Source organism: Sciurus carolinensis, chromosome 8, assembly GCF_902686445.1.
Source record: "Sciurus carolinensis chromosome 8, mSciCar1.2, whole genome shotgun sequence".
Lineage (NCBI taxonomy): Eukaryota > Metazoa > Chordata > Mammalia > Rodentia > Sciuridae > Sciurus > Sciurus carolinensis.
The window spans coordinates 4045214-4061245 of NC_062220.1; the positions used below are offsets into that span (position 1 = coordinate 4045214).

At 48.2% G+C, this 16032-nt stretch overlaps 1 protein-coding gene and 1 non-coding gene across 2 annotated transcripts in view; both read right to left on the minus strand.

The window, feature by feature from the left end:
* Dpp6 (dipeptidyl peptidase like 6) overlaps positions 1–16032 on the minus strand; it is an 872193-nt gene that overhangs the window by 837133 nt on the left and 19028 nt on the right. The window lies entirely within an intron of this gene.
* Trnat-cgu (transfer RNA threonine (anticodon CGU)) lies at positions 6912–6985 on the minus strand. Its single transcript has one exon. It is a non-coding gene; the product is annotated as a tRNA-Thr (tRNA).

The following is a 16032-nucleotide window of genomic DNA, read 5'->3' on the forward strand; positions in this document are numbered from 1 at the left end:
AAAGGTCAGTGGATCCACACTTCCAGATTCAGACAGATGCTCCCAGGGACCATTCTGGAAAGTGGCGGGGCAGGTCACAAAATGGAAGAGAAAACGAATACCCCGAACCATGAGCCGACACTCGGCACTCATGCTGTCTCAGACCCTCAGATCTCACATCTGCAAAGCCACCTAGATCAGGAAGTTATTCTCCAAGTCGTGAAGAATTAGAATTCCTTTTCCCTGTCATAGAGGAAACCTGGGGAAGGCAGAGGTGGCTGGCAGGCTGAGGCTGGCCAGCCTGGGGGGACCGAGGGGACCGATGCTGAGCCACTGATGCTGAGCCACTGACTCGAGAGCCGAGCTTCTCCCCGACCCTGCCCCGACAGGCACCCTGGGTCCCAGGAAGTGGGCCGTGAGGCGACAGGACGGGCACGCTCAAGGCTAACGGCAAGTGCAGACCACTCGGACACCAGGACTGAGCCAACCTTGCACACCTGCCCCCAAGCTTTACATACTAATACCTGATCCTGAAACGCACACAGGGCTTCCTCAGTTACGCTGCCTGTGCAAGAAACAAGACCTGGAGATGCTCTGCAGGAGGATAGCGCGTGGCTCCCTCTGCGCTCTATTGCAACAAGCAGCTCCCTGCAAATGCTTTTTGTGTATTTACCCAATTACTTTTTCAAGACCTGTTTCTTAAAGGAGATATGCCCCTCCCCCAATTTTTACACCCAGTGCCAGATGCAGGCCTGGACTGCGCCCTCCCCGGCTCCCCAGCCAGCAGAGGGGCTTTGTTAACCACACTGACGAGGCTGGGACGGATTAAAGCAGTGACCTGCCCACGCTGATGGGCCAATGCAGCACTCTCATTTTAATTTCTATTGTCTTAACTGTGAGGGTTGCACGGACATCCATGGTGTCTTTCTGTCCTCTGAAACACATTCTGAGTGAGTTCACACAGTCTTCACTGCGTTCTCGTCTGTATTGATAATGCAATCCCTCAGTTGCTAAGATCTGTACTTTGAACTAGTATTTCTAGTCATGGATCATTAAGAACATTAAAGGGTTAACATAAGAAGACCAAAGTATAAATATTGCAAGAGAGAAGGGAAAAGGCTGTAAACATCTGGCAAGAATACTCAAGATCCAACTGACTACCTGCTAGTCCAAGTGCAGCCCGTGGCCAAGTACAAGTGAATGCACCAAGTCAATGTCGTCTTCGAAAATACATGTAGTTAGGATCTGCAATGGATAAAAATGACCCTCAAAAGCATAAGCTCTGAAGTTCTGGAATTCTACACATTTGCTGTTTATTCCTAGAGGAAGAAAACAAGTTCAACTAAAGAACACTTGTAAAAATAAATACAGCATCCATTTCTCAAGGGAGAGAACTCAAAACTGAAAATATTTAGAATTATAAGTTAATTTGCAGAACGTGCCATCGTAACATTAAAAATGAAACGTTCTTGCAAATTAAAAAATGGAGCATATTACAATTTTTAAAAGAAAAGAAAAAAATGAGAAGATCTAGGAAATGTCTGAAAGAGATTAAAACAGGGAAAGGTGGGAGAGGGACAAAACTGATCCTCCCAACTATAAATCGTGTGTCGTTAATTCAGTCAACAATCACTGAAACCCCACCTGCCAGGCCTTTCCGACGGTCCAGCTGCACCCATGAGGAAAGCAGGAGCCCCCTCAGGAGCTCAGTCTGCAGACAGAGCTTGCTGTCGGGGGAGAGTGGGCACAGCAAGGAGCAGAGCAGAACGTGCAGAAACTGGACCCAGCGGGGGCAGGTGGGTCTGTGAGAGTCCGCAGCAGCCAGTTTCCGTCTACCAGGCTTCTCAGATGCCCCTGAGGATCTGAACTCATTCGGGGTCCCAGCTGTCATTATCCACATGTTAAAACCAACCAATGAAACAAGAACCATGCAGACAAGAAAAGTGGCTGTCTACCCTCCATGCTGGGGATTCAGAATCTGGGTTTATAGATAACCTACAAGTTGGAAGTATTTTCAACTTCTTTCTCCCTCCAGGACCCTGGCTAATTGGGAATCTGTTAGATGCTACAGAAGATTTTATCTTGCATAAATTAATTAATTAAGGTGTTTACTCAGTCTTCAATTTTGATCTGATATTTAAAGACTTAAGAGTTTCCTTAAAATGATTTTATTCAAATCTAGTAGCTACAAATAAAACGGATATCTACTTCATATCCTTATCTACCTGCCTGTCCCCTATAAAATTTAGCATTCGGGAAAAAAAAATGACCTTATTTTAGGTGGTCTATTAGCAATGGACCACTAGGTCCTTTCGGTCTCCTAAAGCACATCGTTAAAAATCCAATGTCCCATCAATTACAGACAGTGATTTTTATGAGCTTCACTGCAGTTTAACTCTGTGGGAGTTGAAGATTTAAAATGGAAGTTATACTCATACCTTCATCTGAAAATTAAGCCATTTTATCACAATATACCCACAGAGCTAATTCTTCAAAAATAAGAACTAAAACATTCAGGATCACCAAAGGTCTATATTTGGAACGATTTGGCTCTTCTCAATAATATGAATCATTACAGGCTGAGCGATAGCTAAATGTTCATGAGCAAGATAGAACTGATGGGCAGATAATATTCCTGATCATTCTCACCACCACGTAATTCCACATTCAGAAACTGTTCGCTACAATTAAGTTTATGCTAAGCACACTGAATACATATTTGCTTCCAGGTTGATGAATGCGGATTTACAGAAGAGGACAGGTGACATGACAGCAGCGTTCCTCACGAAGTGCTGATGACAGGTTTACCATGCTTGTTGCTGCACCCTGATTACACGCGCCACGTTCGATGTAAAGAGAACGAGGGAGCCACTTGATTTACCCACTGAGCACCAACTGCTATCATCTCCAGAGGGACTACTGTGTTCCGGGTACCACGGGAGGTGTCCACACAGAAGTCAGGAATGCGTTGCCTTAAGAATGTGAGATGAGCCATATTCTATCTATTCAAACACCGCAGTGTATTCGCCCAGGCTGCCGTGACGCACGTGGAAGCTGCTCTCGGTTCAGGGCTCCTGTGCCAGTGTTTCTGGGAGCACTCTGGGTGTGCTCCTGCGCACCCTGCGCCCCCGCAGAGTCCTGGGAAGGCACATCTGGGCATGCTCACGCCCACGTCAGTGTGCAAGCCCCTCCGTCACGCTACCAGAGCTGGGGAAAGCAAGCATACATACCTTCAGCTTCCACAGCCTCACATCTCATACAGATTTTAGGGCATGCCCCAAGTGAGAGGTGACGGTGGCCGTCAGGGACGCCTGACCCAGTGCCTGCACTGCCTGGCTTTGTGCTGCCATGTGTCTGCTCTGAAGGTTCTGCTGGTCTCCTGTCCCTCCTGCATGAAGTAAAGGTAGGTGCACCTTAGCCTTACCAGATTCCCAGCATGTCACCTGCATGCGCAGTCCACCTTCCTGCAGGTGCCACAGAGCCGGGGACAGCCAGCCATCTAATCAGGTGTAGCACCTGGGTGAGGCCAGGCTGCAGGTGGTCTGGTTCCTCACCCCACCTGTCCCCACTCTCCCAGGCTGATGGACTTACTGACCCTGGGCAATCATGGACTAAGACTGATGACAAGAAAGCAGCCGAGGCCAGACCTGGCTGTGTTCCAGAGAAACATGGCACGGTTGTGGGTGTGTGTGAACAGCTCCGTGTGTGCACCCGGACAGCCTGCCAGAGAGCTACAGCCAGCCCTTCCTTCAGGTCCCCTCCCTGCCTCGCTGTCTTCTGTACCTGAAGTATCACCAGATAATTGGCACTTAGGATCCCTTGTGTTGCCAATAACAGACACCAGCACCCACAGGCACCTGCAGGCTGAAGGGTCGAGCTCCCACAGGACGGCATCTCCCCAGCCCTGGGCATCTCCTTCAAAGCTGCTGTTCCATTCCCCTGTCCCGTGACCCTCTTCACTGCGCCTGCCTCTGACTGATGACCATCACCATGCGCCAGGGTGAGCCTCCTCTGTGGCAAACACCTGACCTCGGCTACTCTCAGTCCCACCACCTGCAGGAGGGACAGCTGTGTCTTGATTCCTAGCATATTCCTGCTGTTCAAGATCTTCAGGCCGTGCCTGAGACAGCGTGGGGAACGTCAGGACTGACTGCCTGACTTCCTGGAACCAACTGGTCACTGTGGTGTGGTTAGGGAAGATGCTATTGGTCTGGAAGACTCAGAGTCCAGGCAAAAGATGGGACTGGGTGAAACCCTCCCCAACAGCTTGGAGCCCACACAGAAGTTGGAGTGTCCACCACCATGATCCTGACTGTTCCTGTAGATGGGACAGTCATGAGAAACGAAAGACGCTGCGAACAGGTACATTCACGTACCACAGGTGTGCACATTCTCTGGGGGAAGGGCTTAGCTTTCTTCAGATTATTAGGTGAGTTTGCTAATAATTAAAAGTTATTGATTATTGCTTTATGACTTGACTGACTCCATATATGAAAAAACTTCAGTAACATCTCATAAATTAGGCTGTTTCAATCATCCTTACAATGATTAGATTTACCTTATTTTCGTCAAGTGTCATCTATTTCTCCATGAAGGAATGACAGACTGTGATGTGGAGGCAGATTCACAGGGAAATGATTTAGCCCAGCTAGGTGCCCGGAAACTGCTTCACACCTCCATGCATCTCAGCATCGTGAGGGGCGACTTATGTGAGGAAGGAGGAGCCACAGGACACCAGGCAACCTTCCTCCTCCTCCCCTAGCCGATCCCCAGGGAAGGATGCAAAGGCTTCCAGGGGCACGCTGTGCGGGTCTGTGCTCAAGGGGCTGACGGGCAGCAGAGTGCGTGTGCAAGCAGCATGCACGCCCCTCCAGCAGAACCACAGCAGGTGCTGCTCACCCATCCAGCCAGACAAAAGGAAAGTCGGCCCCTCTCAAGAACATCTTCCTGCCCATCACTTCCTGCCTACTCTGCAGGAACAGCTTCCCCTGCAGCCCTGGGGAATTCTGATCCGGATTAATGAGGGATTTAAGCAAATTGTTGGACTAGTTCTCATCTTGGACTAAAACATTAGGGAAAAAATACAATGGGCAGCTAACTCAGAGCCAGTGAAAGACTTCAGAGTGCGCAGGCGAGGTGCGAGAAATGGACCCAGAAGTGATCGTGACGCTTCCTTACCCTGACTTGCACGGGTAATTTATTAATCTGCATTTGAAACTCCTCTTCTAAAATGATTCAGAGAGCACACCTAAGTGTGTGCAATGGTCTGGACCTCATCACTGTCTCTTTGACAAACGTTTCAGGAAAAAATGACACTAAATACGTCAGGGAGCTTTATCATGGCAATCATTTTTCAGTTTTCTTTTTTATTCCTTCTTCAGCAGTCAGAAGTGATATTTATTCGCTTTCCTCCAAGTCCAGGGTTGTGAGGAGACATCAAGAGTTGATCCCCCTCCTAGGGAGACAGCCTGGTGAAAGCCCACACTTGCATCACAATCCAGGTGGAAACTTGAACCAGAAAGATGAAATCCTGGCCACTCCAACATCTCTGGACAATCCCAGCTGAATTTTCTCAAGAGCTTCTGAGGAGAGAACTGCTCCATACTACCTCCACATTCATCTTCCCAAGACCACTGTCATCTTGTCAATTGATTCTTCCAAGACCAAGGTCACCCCCTCAATGACGACACTCCACCCATTATGGGGTCTGCCACTGACCACAGAGACGATGGACCCTGGACTCATTCCTCACTCACAGGGGTTCCTTAAGGAGAAGGCTCTGCAAGAAGGCTCCTGGAGCATCCCGTCCGCCTGTGCCCCCAACCCCTCCGTGGGCTCTGCTCCCTGCCCTGAGTCTCCCTTCCATCTCCAGCAGGGAACCTTCCTCTGCCTGTCCCCTAATGGAACCAGGTCATGCTTTTCTTCTTACACTCTGTAAGCTATCACCCTAGTGTCCTTTCGTCTAATTCTTTATTTTGAATAATTCTAGCTATATTAAAGAGTTAGGAATACTTCGAGCTTTTTGAGAACCCATCATATGGTTCTCCAGGATGGCTTTACTAACCTACATCCCCCTTCCTCCACATCCTCACCAGAACTTGTGATTTCTTCTGTTTCTGATCATATTGATCTCTTTATTTTTTGTTTATTTGTTTCTGTTGTAATTACTTGCTTCTGTTGGCTTTATTATTTCTTTCCTTTTCATATTAGTGTCATTTCATATTTTAAATTTTTTATTTGTTCTAATTAGTTATACATGACAGTAGAATACATTTTGACACATCATACATAAATGGAGTATAATTTCTCATTCTTCTGGTTTTACATGATGCAGAATCACACTGCTCCTATAGTTATATGTGTACATAGAGTAATAATGTCAGATTCATTCTACTATTCTACTTTCACTCCCCTCTACCTAATCCAAAGTAACTCTATTCTTCCCTAGCCCCGCTCCCTTATTGTGAATTAGCATCCATTTAGCAGAGAACACATTGGGCCTTTGGTTTTTAGGGATTGGCTTATTTCATTTAGCATGATAGTCTCCAATTCCATCCATTTACCATGCCAGAATTTCATTTTTCTTTAAATCTGAGTAATACTCCATTGTATCTATGTACCTCAATTTCTTTATCCATTCATCTGTTGAAGGGCTCCTAGGTTGGTTCCATATCTGAGCTATTGTGAGTTGAGCTGCTATAAACATGGATGTGGCTGTGTCACTGTAGTATGCTGATTTTAAGTCCTTTGGGTATAAACCTAAGAGTAGGATAGTTGGATCAAATGGTGGTTCCATTCAAGTTTTCTGAGGGATCTCCATACTGCTTTCCATAATAGTTGCACCAATTTGCATATCCACCAGCAATGTATGGGTATCTTTTTCCCCACATACTCACCAACATTAATTGTTGCTTGTATTCTTTTTTTTTTTTTTGTGGTGCTGGGGATTGAACCCAGGGCCTTGTGCTTACGAGGCAAGCACTCTACCAACTGAGCTATATCCCCAGCCCATTGCTTGTATTCTTAACTTTTCTAGCTTCACTTTTTTTTTTTTCCCAATAAAAGCCTTCAATGCATTGTTTGACTCTGAGCATGGTTTTATACATAAATTTTCGTATACTGTGTTTTCAGTTTTTTCAGTACTGGAGGTTAAAGTACTGTTGACCTAGACCTTCCTCACCTCCCTCCCTGACCTTTTTATTTTGAGACTGGGTCTTGCTAAATTGCTAAGGCTGGCCTCCAAATTGTGACCTCTCTGTCTCAGTCTCTTGAGTGGCTGGAATCACAGACTTTTGCCACCATATAGTTCAAGTTTTTAAAAATTTTCTTTGAAGTTTCCTTATGGATACATGGGCAATTTAGAAATATGTTATTTAATTTCCAACTATTTGGGGATTTTGCAGATACTTGTTATTAATTTCTAGTTTAAATCCCTAATGGTTTGACATCATATTTTATATGTTTTCTATTCTTTCAAATTTGATAAAATTTATTTTATGGTCCAGTGCATGTTCCAGGTGCCCTTAAAACAAAATGTTTAATCTGCTTTAGTTGTGTGTGATGTTCTACAAATATCATTGGTTAAATCACATCAATCATGTTCAGTTCTTATAAACTCTTACTAATTTCATGCCTCTATAAATACACACACACACATATTTAAAAGCTATGTGTTGTTGGCATATATATTATTGAAAGAAAGTAAATTCATCATGGGCTTGGGACTCCTCATTGCCTTATGTGTTCTGAGACTCTGCCGGGGGTGCACACACCTAGGTCAGTTGCCATCTAGAGAACTTCCTCCTGTACTCCTGTGCCACGTCCCTTGTCAGGTCAGATAGCTTACTCTGTTTGATGTCTATAGTTTATCTGCAATTAATCTAGATATTCCAGTTTTCTTTTTGTCAATGATTGCATTTCATCCAGTTCTTTTTCTGTGACCTCTTTGAATCTTTATATTTCAGTTGGGTTTCTTGAAGAAAACTTCTAACTTGGTTTTTCCTTTTTAATCCAAACTGAACATCTTTGTCCTCTGTCTGTATAAACCATTTCGCATTTAATAGATGTCCATAATTTTTGCTCTGGAGAGGTCAGTTATCTTTTAGAGCAATTAAATATCAGAAATCTTTTATTCTTTCTCAAACACTTGTTGTTTCACTGTGTAGATCCAGGTTTCTTTCTGGTGTCATATTTTCTCTGTTGGAAAATATCCCTTTAATATCCTCTTTTTTTAAAAAATAACTCTTTCAACGTAAGTCAACGGGCAAAACATTCCTCACTCTTTTCGTCTAATAAAGTCAATCCATGCTTCACTTCTGAAAGATATTCCCCCAGTTTGTACAGAACTGTGTTGAACCTTTTTCATCATTTAAAAGAACACTACCTTGGGATCTTCTGTTTCGCACGTGCTCACAAAAAGCCCAGAGTCTGCTGTGATCTCACTGGTGTCCTCTGGGTGCCTTCGGGTTCCCTGGATGCCTGGGACTTCTTCCTCCCGTGCCTCCAGCGCTGGTGCAGGGGCAGTGGGTCTGTGTGGCCTTGTGCACGTGATGGCACTCACCTCTGCGAGGGGCTCTGAAGTGCCGGGATGGGCTGCCTGGAGTTTCTAACCAGGGCAATTCTTCGCTAACATGTCTCCTCGTTCTCTCTCTCCTTCCCTTCTGGGTTCCAACAACGCCTGTGTTAGACCATTCTGTGCTGCTCAGCAGCTCACTGATGCCCACTCTGTTTTCTTTACTTTTCTTGTCACTTAATCTCTTGTGTTTCAATTTTTTTAAATTTCTATTACTCTACCTCCTATTTATCACTGCCCACCTTGGTTTGAATTGATGAGGTCACCATGGGTTTTATTTACCATGTTTTTTTTTTCCAGTATTTCCATGTGACTTTCCTTTACTGAACAGTGACCCATGTGACCACGCCTGGGCACCTTTCTCCTCAGCCCTGAACACAGCCGAGCAACTGTAGGCTCTGCTGGGGCTCCCACGTGAGTTCTGCTGCCCTGTCCTTCGGACGGCTCTGTCCCCGGCTGCGGTATTCCTCACACTTGCTCCTTGCCGACAGCTGGGCGCGTTTGTAGAGTAAGAACAACGAGGTCATCAGTGTTCTGCTTGGAAGTGGGCCTTGCTTTCCTTCTCCCAGCCTTGGGGTAGGGTTTGTTTTAATCTGGTGAGGACTTGCACTGGCTTTGAGATGTGTTTGATATTGATAGCTAGGAGCCATGAAATTAAGAAGTATGTTTCATTAAGCCTTCGGAGATGCTACTCTAACTTTGGCGACCTGCAGGCTTCAAAGGCCCTCATCAACACCGTAGGTTCAGGATGCCTTCTGCGACGGCTGGACCCGGGCCTGCTCCTTTGGTCCTGGCGGTGTGGCCGTGTCATCCCTTCTCCTTTCTCCAGCACAGTTCTGGGCCCTGAAGGCCTTCCTGTCCACTCCCTGCAGTAGGTGCCTGTCCCCCGTCCATGCCCAGGTGCAGAGGGCAGCAGTTCCCTTGGTGGGCAGAGGGAGAAGAGTTTCCTCGGGATTCAGGGGTCAGTGCTTCGCCATGGTCACCTTCCCCTCCCTCAAGCCTGCAAGAAAGTTCTCCTGCACTCTTCCCAGTCTTTCCTGTGGACGCCGGATTCCAGAAAGACCACGGCTTCCAGAGATCATGAGCCCTTTCCCTCCCACACAAGCAGCCCGGGGTTAATCCGTCAGCCTGCGCCTGACCACCACCAATCACCGGCTCTTTCAGCTCAAATCTCCCTGCTAAGGGCCGACGTTACTGAATCAGGTCTGCAAGTGTCCATGTCCCGTGTCAGCCCGTAGACAGGTCTGGGTCAGGGGCTGGCCTGTGACCTCTTCTCTCTAACCGAGTCCAAGGTCTGAAGCTGGCATTTTAACTGGCTGTCTATCTTGTCACAAGGTTATGTATATGTTTTCCATCTCTCAATCCCCTGAGAAAAACCGTAAAGTGACTTCACAGTTTAATGCCTGTAAGTTGATGGTTCTTGAGTCTACATGTCCTAAAATCACCTCCTTCCAGAGCCGGAGACGTCCACGGCCAACTCCCCACTGAGTCTCTGCCTGGACACACGCAGGATGGCCACAGCTGCCTCCAGACTGTCTGCTCGCCTTCCCTGCCGTGAACAAAGCCACTGTGTACCCCAGTCTGGCCCAACACTGGGCCACTCTCGAGATGCACCACTGCCCAAGGAAGCACCAGGGCCGACCAAGACGACGCGGGGTGACAGATTCAGTCAAGAGCTTGAGTGTTTTAACCACTCCAGTGTATACGTATCTCAAAACCCCAGACAGCAACTTAAACGTATACCGTGGCAAAGAAGTTAAGAGAAGTGGGGACGATAAGGCAAGGGAATTAAGATACGTAATGTCATCAACTGGGGACAGTCTGATCAAACATGCAGAATCAGCAAAAATTGATTGCTAGAGCTAATGAGAGAGTGATGAGATTGAGATACACGATCAACTAGTGAAACCAACGACCTTTCAGCAAACAGAGGAGAGCCGAATTTCTAACAGGACATTGCGGCTGTCCAGTGCTGTTCCCACAGAGAGGAGGCCAGGTTAACGCTTTGCTGCACCGTCACGTTAACTGATTTGCTTTTCTGCCTTCATCAGGCAACGTGGGGCTGCAATGCGGCTGTTAGAGTCCAGAACCCGGGCGGGAAGCCAGGACCTCACCTGGCCACTGACTGGGTACCTGCGCGTCCTCTTGACACAGGTCTCACGGGGACCTGGAGGCTCGGTGAACACACGCATGCTCCTGGCACACAGGACCCTGTAGTCCAGGACACACTCTCACCCTTTTATTCCCCAATTACCGATGAGGACTCCGTTTCCTTTCCCAGGCCATCGCACTTAACCAAAGAAAAAGTTAACATTCCTTTTCCGCAGGACTTAGACTTTATTTTTTTTTACCTACATTCTCCCGTTGCTGACCCTGTGTTAACTTTCCAGCTCATCCCCCATGATATCAGACACATCCCAATACTGCTGTCCTTCTGCGGCCCGTACCCTCCGGATGTGGGGCCTTCTGCTTCAGAGGCTGAGTTAGGCTGCCGCTGCTAAAGCCCTCGTGTGGGTCTCAGTGCCCGTGGCCCACGACGCTTACCGTGGCCCTCACCTGCATCCGCGCTCACCTGTTCGAGTATTCCCTGTGTGACGTGAACAGCGAGCACAAATGTGGGGCTCCCCGGGCAACAGTGCTGCAGAGGAATTTTGACTTAGAGCACTTTCGATTCACAAACTTGCGGCATCGGGTATATCTGTCCAGAATAAGGCCTTGCACTTTCCCATGATGTCAGATACAGATATTTAAATGCCAACTTAAGGTTTTGGAAGTTGGGTAAGACGTCAGTTCTACACTTGAACGTTCTGTCCCTATCTTCAAAGGGCATTAAGTACAAAACTTATTCTTTAAAGCAAGAGCTACAATTTAAAAGGTAGAAGAAAAGTGGGTGTTTTTCTGCTCCGCTCGATAAATGGGAGCATTTACCTCTCACTTAGACTTATCAAGTAGGAGTTTCTGAACATCATCTGCTTCCTCCTCCTCTCCCCTCTCCTCCCGCTTCCCTAGCTGGTAAAGGTCGTGTGACATTTCCTCATGTGTGCACGTTGTTCCAAGACCAAAACAGGCCATTTCGCCTTCCCCACCCATTTCTCTTGAGTTATGGATCCCACACCCAATAGGTTACAAACAGTGACAGCTCATAGCTCCATCACCAACTTTTAAAATTTATGTGGACTCTGATGTAGATTGGATCAAAATACTTGCATTAAAAATGTTATAGACTATAGTAGCTGCCTGGAAAGATTAAGTGGTTTTCATAATGTCTTAGTGAATCATGTTTAAAAGCTGGAGATTTCATTCATGAAGAATCACTAAAACGGGTGAGCAAAGAAATACAGCTTTTCTTAGTCTTCCTTCAACAAGTTATTGTTTTTATAATGATAACGTTGTAAGCCTTTTTAACTCTGCTGTTACCGTTAGATTGTGGAAGAGTTGCCTGTATTCAACCCAAACCAAAGTCAGAAGTAAGAGACTCAACCATACATGGACATGATGAAATTTACTCTTTTCATTTAATAAGCTGATGTCGTTAAAGATTTCTAAAGAGAAGTTTCTGAAAGCCTGTGGGTTCCTCAATACCTCGATCTGCTCTCAGGACTCCACTGTTGAAGTTCTTCTGCATCAACATTCGTGAATGTCTGCTGAGCAGCCTCTAATGGCAAAGCTCTATCCTGTCCCAGGAAGAAAAGCACGTAAAAGTACAAGGCTGAGCTGCCGAGTGTAAGGGTGTAGCCGGGCAGGGGAGCAGACAGCGTGTCTGGAAACAGAAAGCTGTGCTGGCAGACCTCTGGGGACCAGCCTGGACACCGAGCACTTGATCCGCTGGATGAGCTGGAAATGCAGGTGCTTGTCAATGCCCGGATGCCAGTAGCGAGCTCAGCTGACGGTGGAAACCAAAGCTCCTGTCTCCATTTCAGTCTTCCTTTCCTAATAAACACCACCAGCTTGTTCATGGAAATAAGAGACCATTATGGACAAACTATCACAAGGATCATTTTCACAAAATAAAAAATTCCACCGATTTGTCATTCATACATGACCCAGTGCAGTACGTATGACTCAGAAAGCAACAGGGGCTTGCTACTCGGAGTAGTCAGAGGGTCAGCAGCAGCCGCAGCTGCAAATGAGGGAGCTGTTTAAGCAACGCAGACTCTGGGGCTCCCCGTCCGACCAACTCATCTGCTTCTTAACAAGAAAACCCCGCTGACCTGTGTGTTCACACACGTCGGGGCAGCAGCGCAGTGGACGCTGGTGGGCAGGGAAGTGAGCCGCCCAGCAGTGCCCCTTCCCCATGCCTGGGCCCAGGAGCAACCGCATGCGGTCACCCCTTCTCCATCGGGGACCCCATGGGTTATGTTTCTCCTATGAAATTTGGTTATGGACTAGAGACAGTAAGAGATTAACAGTGCCCTGTAAGAAGAGTGGCGTGAATGATCTCTTTCTCCCCTCCTGGACCTTCCCTCCTCCTCTGAGGCGCTTCGCGGCTGCTGGTCAGCATCCCTGGACGGCCAGCGCCACTCCTCTCGCACTCTGAGGATGCCATCAAGGAAAGTAATTGTCACTGGAACAGAAGACTGTGACACTGCAGCAGGAGCTGTGATAACCGAGGGACCACCTGTGACCGTGGGTGGTAATGAGCAGCACACACATTAAGGGATGACTCACACCCTGGGGTCTGGGGCGGAGCTGCAGGAGATTTCATCCTGCTACTCAGATTGGCACGCAACCTAAGACTTAAGAACTGTTTACTTCTGGAATTTTCCATTTCATGTTTTTGTTCATGGTTGACGGTGAGTCACTGAAATTGTGGAAGTGAAACCATGGGTCAGGGTGAGCTACTGTCCTCGGGGTGCAAAGAATGAACCATTTCCCCTTGGGAGAGGACACAAGTGTTTTCCAGGTAAAACACGGTTGGTCTCAGGTATGACGCTGGGTCCTCCACCTCCCAGCTGAAGCTCCGCCCCTGCCGTGAGAGCTGTGCAACCACTTGAGCCGGAACACATGCACTGAACTCAGAAAGCACTTGCCCTCCGCACACACAAGTGCCGGGCGCTCTCAGAAATAAAAGACAACCACAACAGAAGGATGACCACGTTCACCCACACCTTCCCGCCTCTGTTCCAGCCAAAGCACCAACGGTCAGGAACTTACAGAAACGGTTGCCAGGTGTCCTACAGCCTAAAGGGACCTCTGAGACCGCAAGTAAGGGAAGCAGCGAGGGAGCGTAGGTTGGTAGCTCACATTCGTAGCGTCCAACCGAGAGGAAGCTTCCCGCACGGCGAGGGGTGGGCTTCCCTGGCGACCCGGGCTCCTGGGGGAGGAGGGCGGGGTGCGCCACCAGTCGGGACAGGGACAACTGCCCTGTCTCTGGGCACGAGGCAGGTGGCAGGGTCACAGGACCACTCACGGAGCTCACAGCTCCTCCCACCCGGGGACAGGGTGCCCTGCAAGCATGAGTAGTGCGTCTCCTCCCCCCGGAAACTACCCCTAAGACTGAGGGGAACTGGCAATGGTGAAGCATATGGCTGTTCTCACGGACCCCGTGGGAGGACAGGGCCAGGGGCCACTCTGGAAGGTGCTGCACCAAAGGCAGAGTGACAGAGAGGAGACACAAGGAACACAGGAGGAGTGACTGGAAGGCAGCAGGCACAGCGGCCAGGCCATCTCAGACTGGTGGGAGTGTCCGGAAAGTCCCCAAAGCTCCCCAGAGGACAGTGTCAGTTTGAGCATCCACACGTCCACTGAGACCCGCCACCAGAGTGAACTGCAACAGTCACATGACACTAGTTCCCTGGACTCCTCCCCTTTGACCCCAAACAGGGAGAGGTGAGAAACGGAGGCGAGCAACACAGAGGGGTCAGGGACACACTGGGAAGGCCCAGGGGCAGCCCTGTCCTCCACAGTGCAGGCCCCAGGCCCAGCACGGCCTCTTCCTCAGAGGACGCTGGAGTTGAGGATGGGGTGCTGGGCGGGGCTGGGCAGCTCCAACGTGCAAGTTCTACTCCTTGTAAGGCAAAAGCACCAGAAAAAGCTACAAAATCGGGCTGGGGAGATAGCTCAGTTGGTAGAGTATCTGCCTCGCAAGCACAAGGCCCTGGGTTCAATCCCAGCACCGCAAAAAAAAAAAAAAAAAAAAGATACAAAATCTTACAAAGCCAGGGTAGTTCTGGCTAGAAGTAACCAAAGGTTTGTACTGAAGAGACCGCTGGGGGGCGGGGGGGGGGGGGGGTGTTTGGTGGTTGTCCCCGAGTCCACCACAGTGTTTGGTGGTTGTCCCCGAGCCCACCGCAGTATTTGGTGGTTGTCCCCGAGTCCACCACAGTGTTTGGTGGTTGTCCCCGAGTCCACCGCAGTGTTTGGTGGTTGTCCCTGAGTCCACGGCAGTCCGTGTAACACTGATGAATTTGCTGGAGGCTGCAGGCCACGTCTAATGCTTACTGAAGCCTTCAGGGTGCTGGGCACATAATGCATCATTTTTGTTAGAGCTCATTCGATTGCAAAAGGAAAAAAAAAAAAAATCGATACCCACACAAAGTAGCTCCAAAAAAAAAAGAAAAAGGCAAAAGTAAAAACAGAAGCAAGACAGAAAACACCAGACAGGCATTGTGGAGGTGACCTGGATTTCCTGAGCCCCCTGGGCAGTCGAGGCTCTCGCCCTGCTCCCATCCTGGACCTCTACTGAACGTCACATCAGACTGCCAAACCTACTAGTCACAAAGGCCCCAGGTCCACTGGAAAGTACATTAGCGGACTCAAAGATTTCTATGGATGCTTTTCTGAAACACAAGATATAACACAGTGACCTTTCTATTCTGCTCCCGAAGTGCATCTCCAGGGTGCCGGCAGCTTTTCTGTCACTATTCTCTTTGTCTCTTGTCACCAAGCCTCACAGACACCCTCCACGTGTCTGACAAATTCAGTTTGGGCGAGCTCTGTGGAGCGATAACTGGGAAAGCCATCATCCTCCCCACTCCTGATTAGAAAGCAACTCATAATTCAGTGACTTATTAGCTTGTTTCTCAGGACAAAAATCAGGTGCTGGTTCTCCTCCCCTGGGTGTTCACTGAGTGCTCCCTGTGGCCCCAGAGCTCACCCTCAGACCCACCAGGAGACAATCCCAACCATGGGATCTCAGAGGCTGGGAGGCAAAGGCAGGAAGAGCACAGGTCCGGTCCAGGCCGGGCAACTCGGGAGACTTGTCTCAAAAGAATCATCATAATGAAAGAGCTAAGGATGTGGCTCAGTGGCAAAGGCCCTTGGTTTAACCCTCAGTACCACACGAAACACATACACACATGCACACATGCACACACACACACACACACACACACACACACACACACACACACGACGTGTGACGAGGAAACAGGAGTAGTGAAATCACAAATTGAAGTCCTAGAGGTGAACAATACAAGGACTAAATGGCGAATGCAACAGAAAGCTTCAATAGCTAGTTTGATCAAAGACAGAGCATTCAG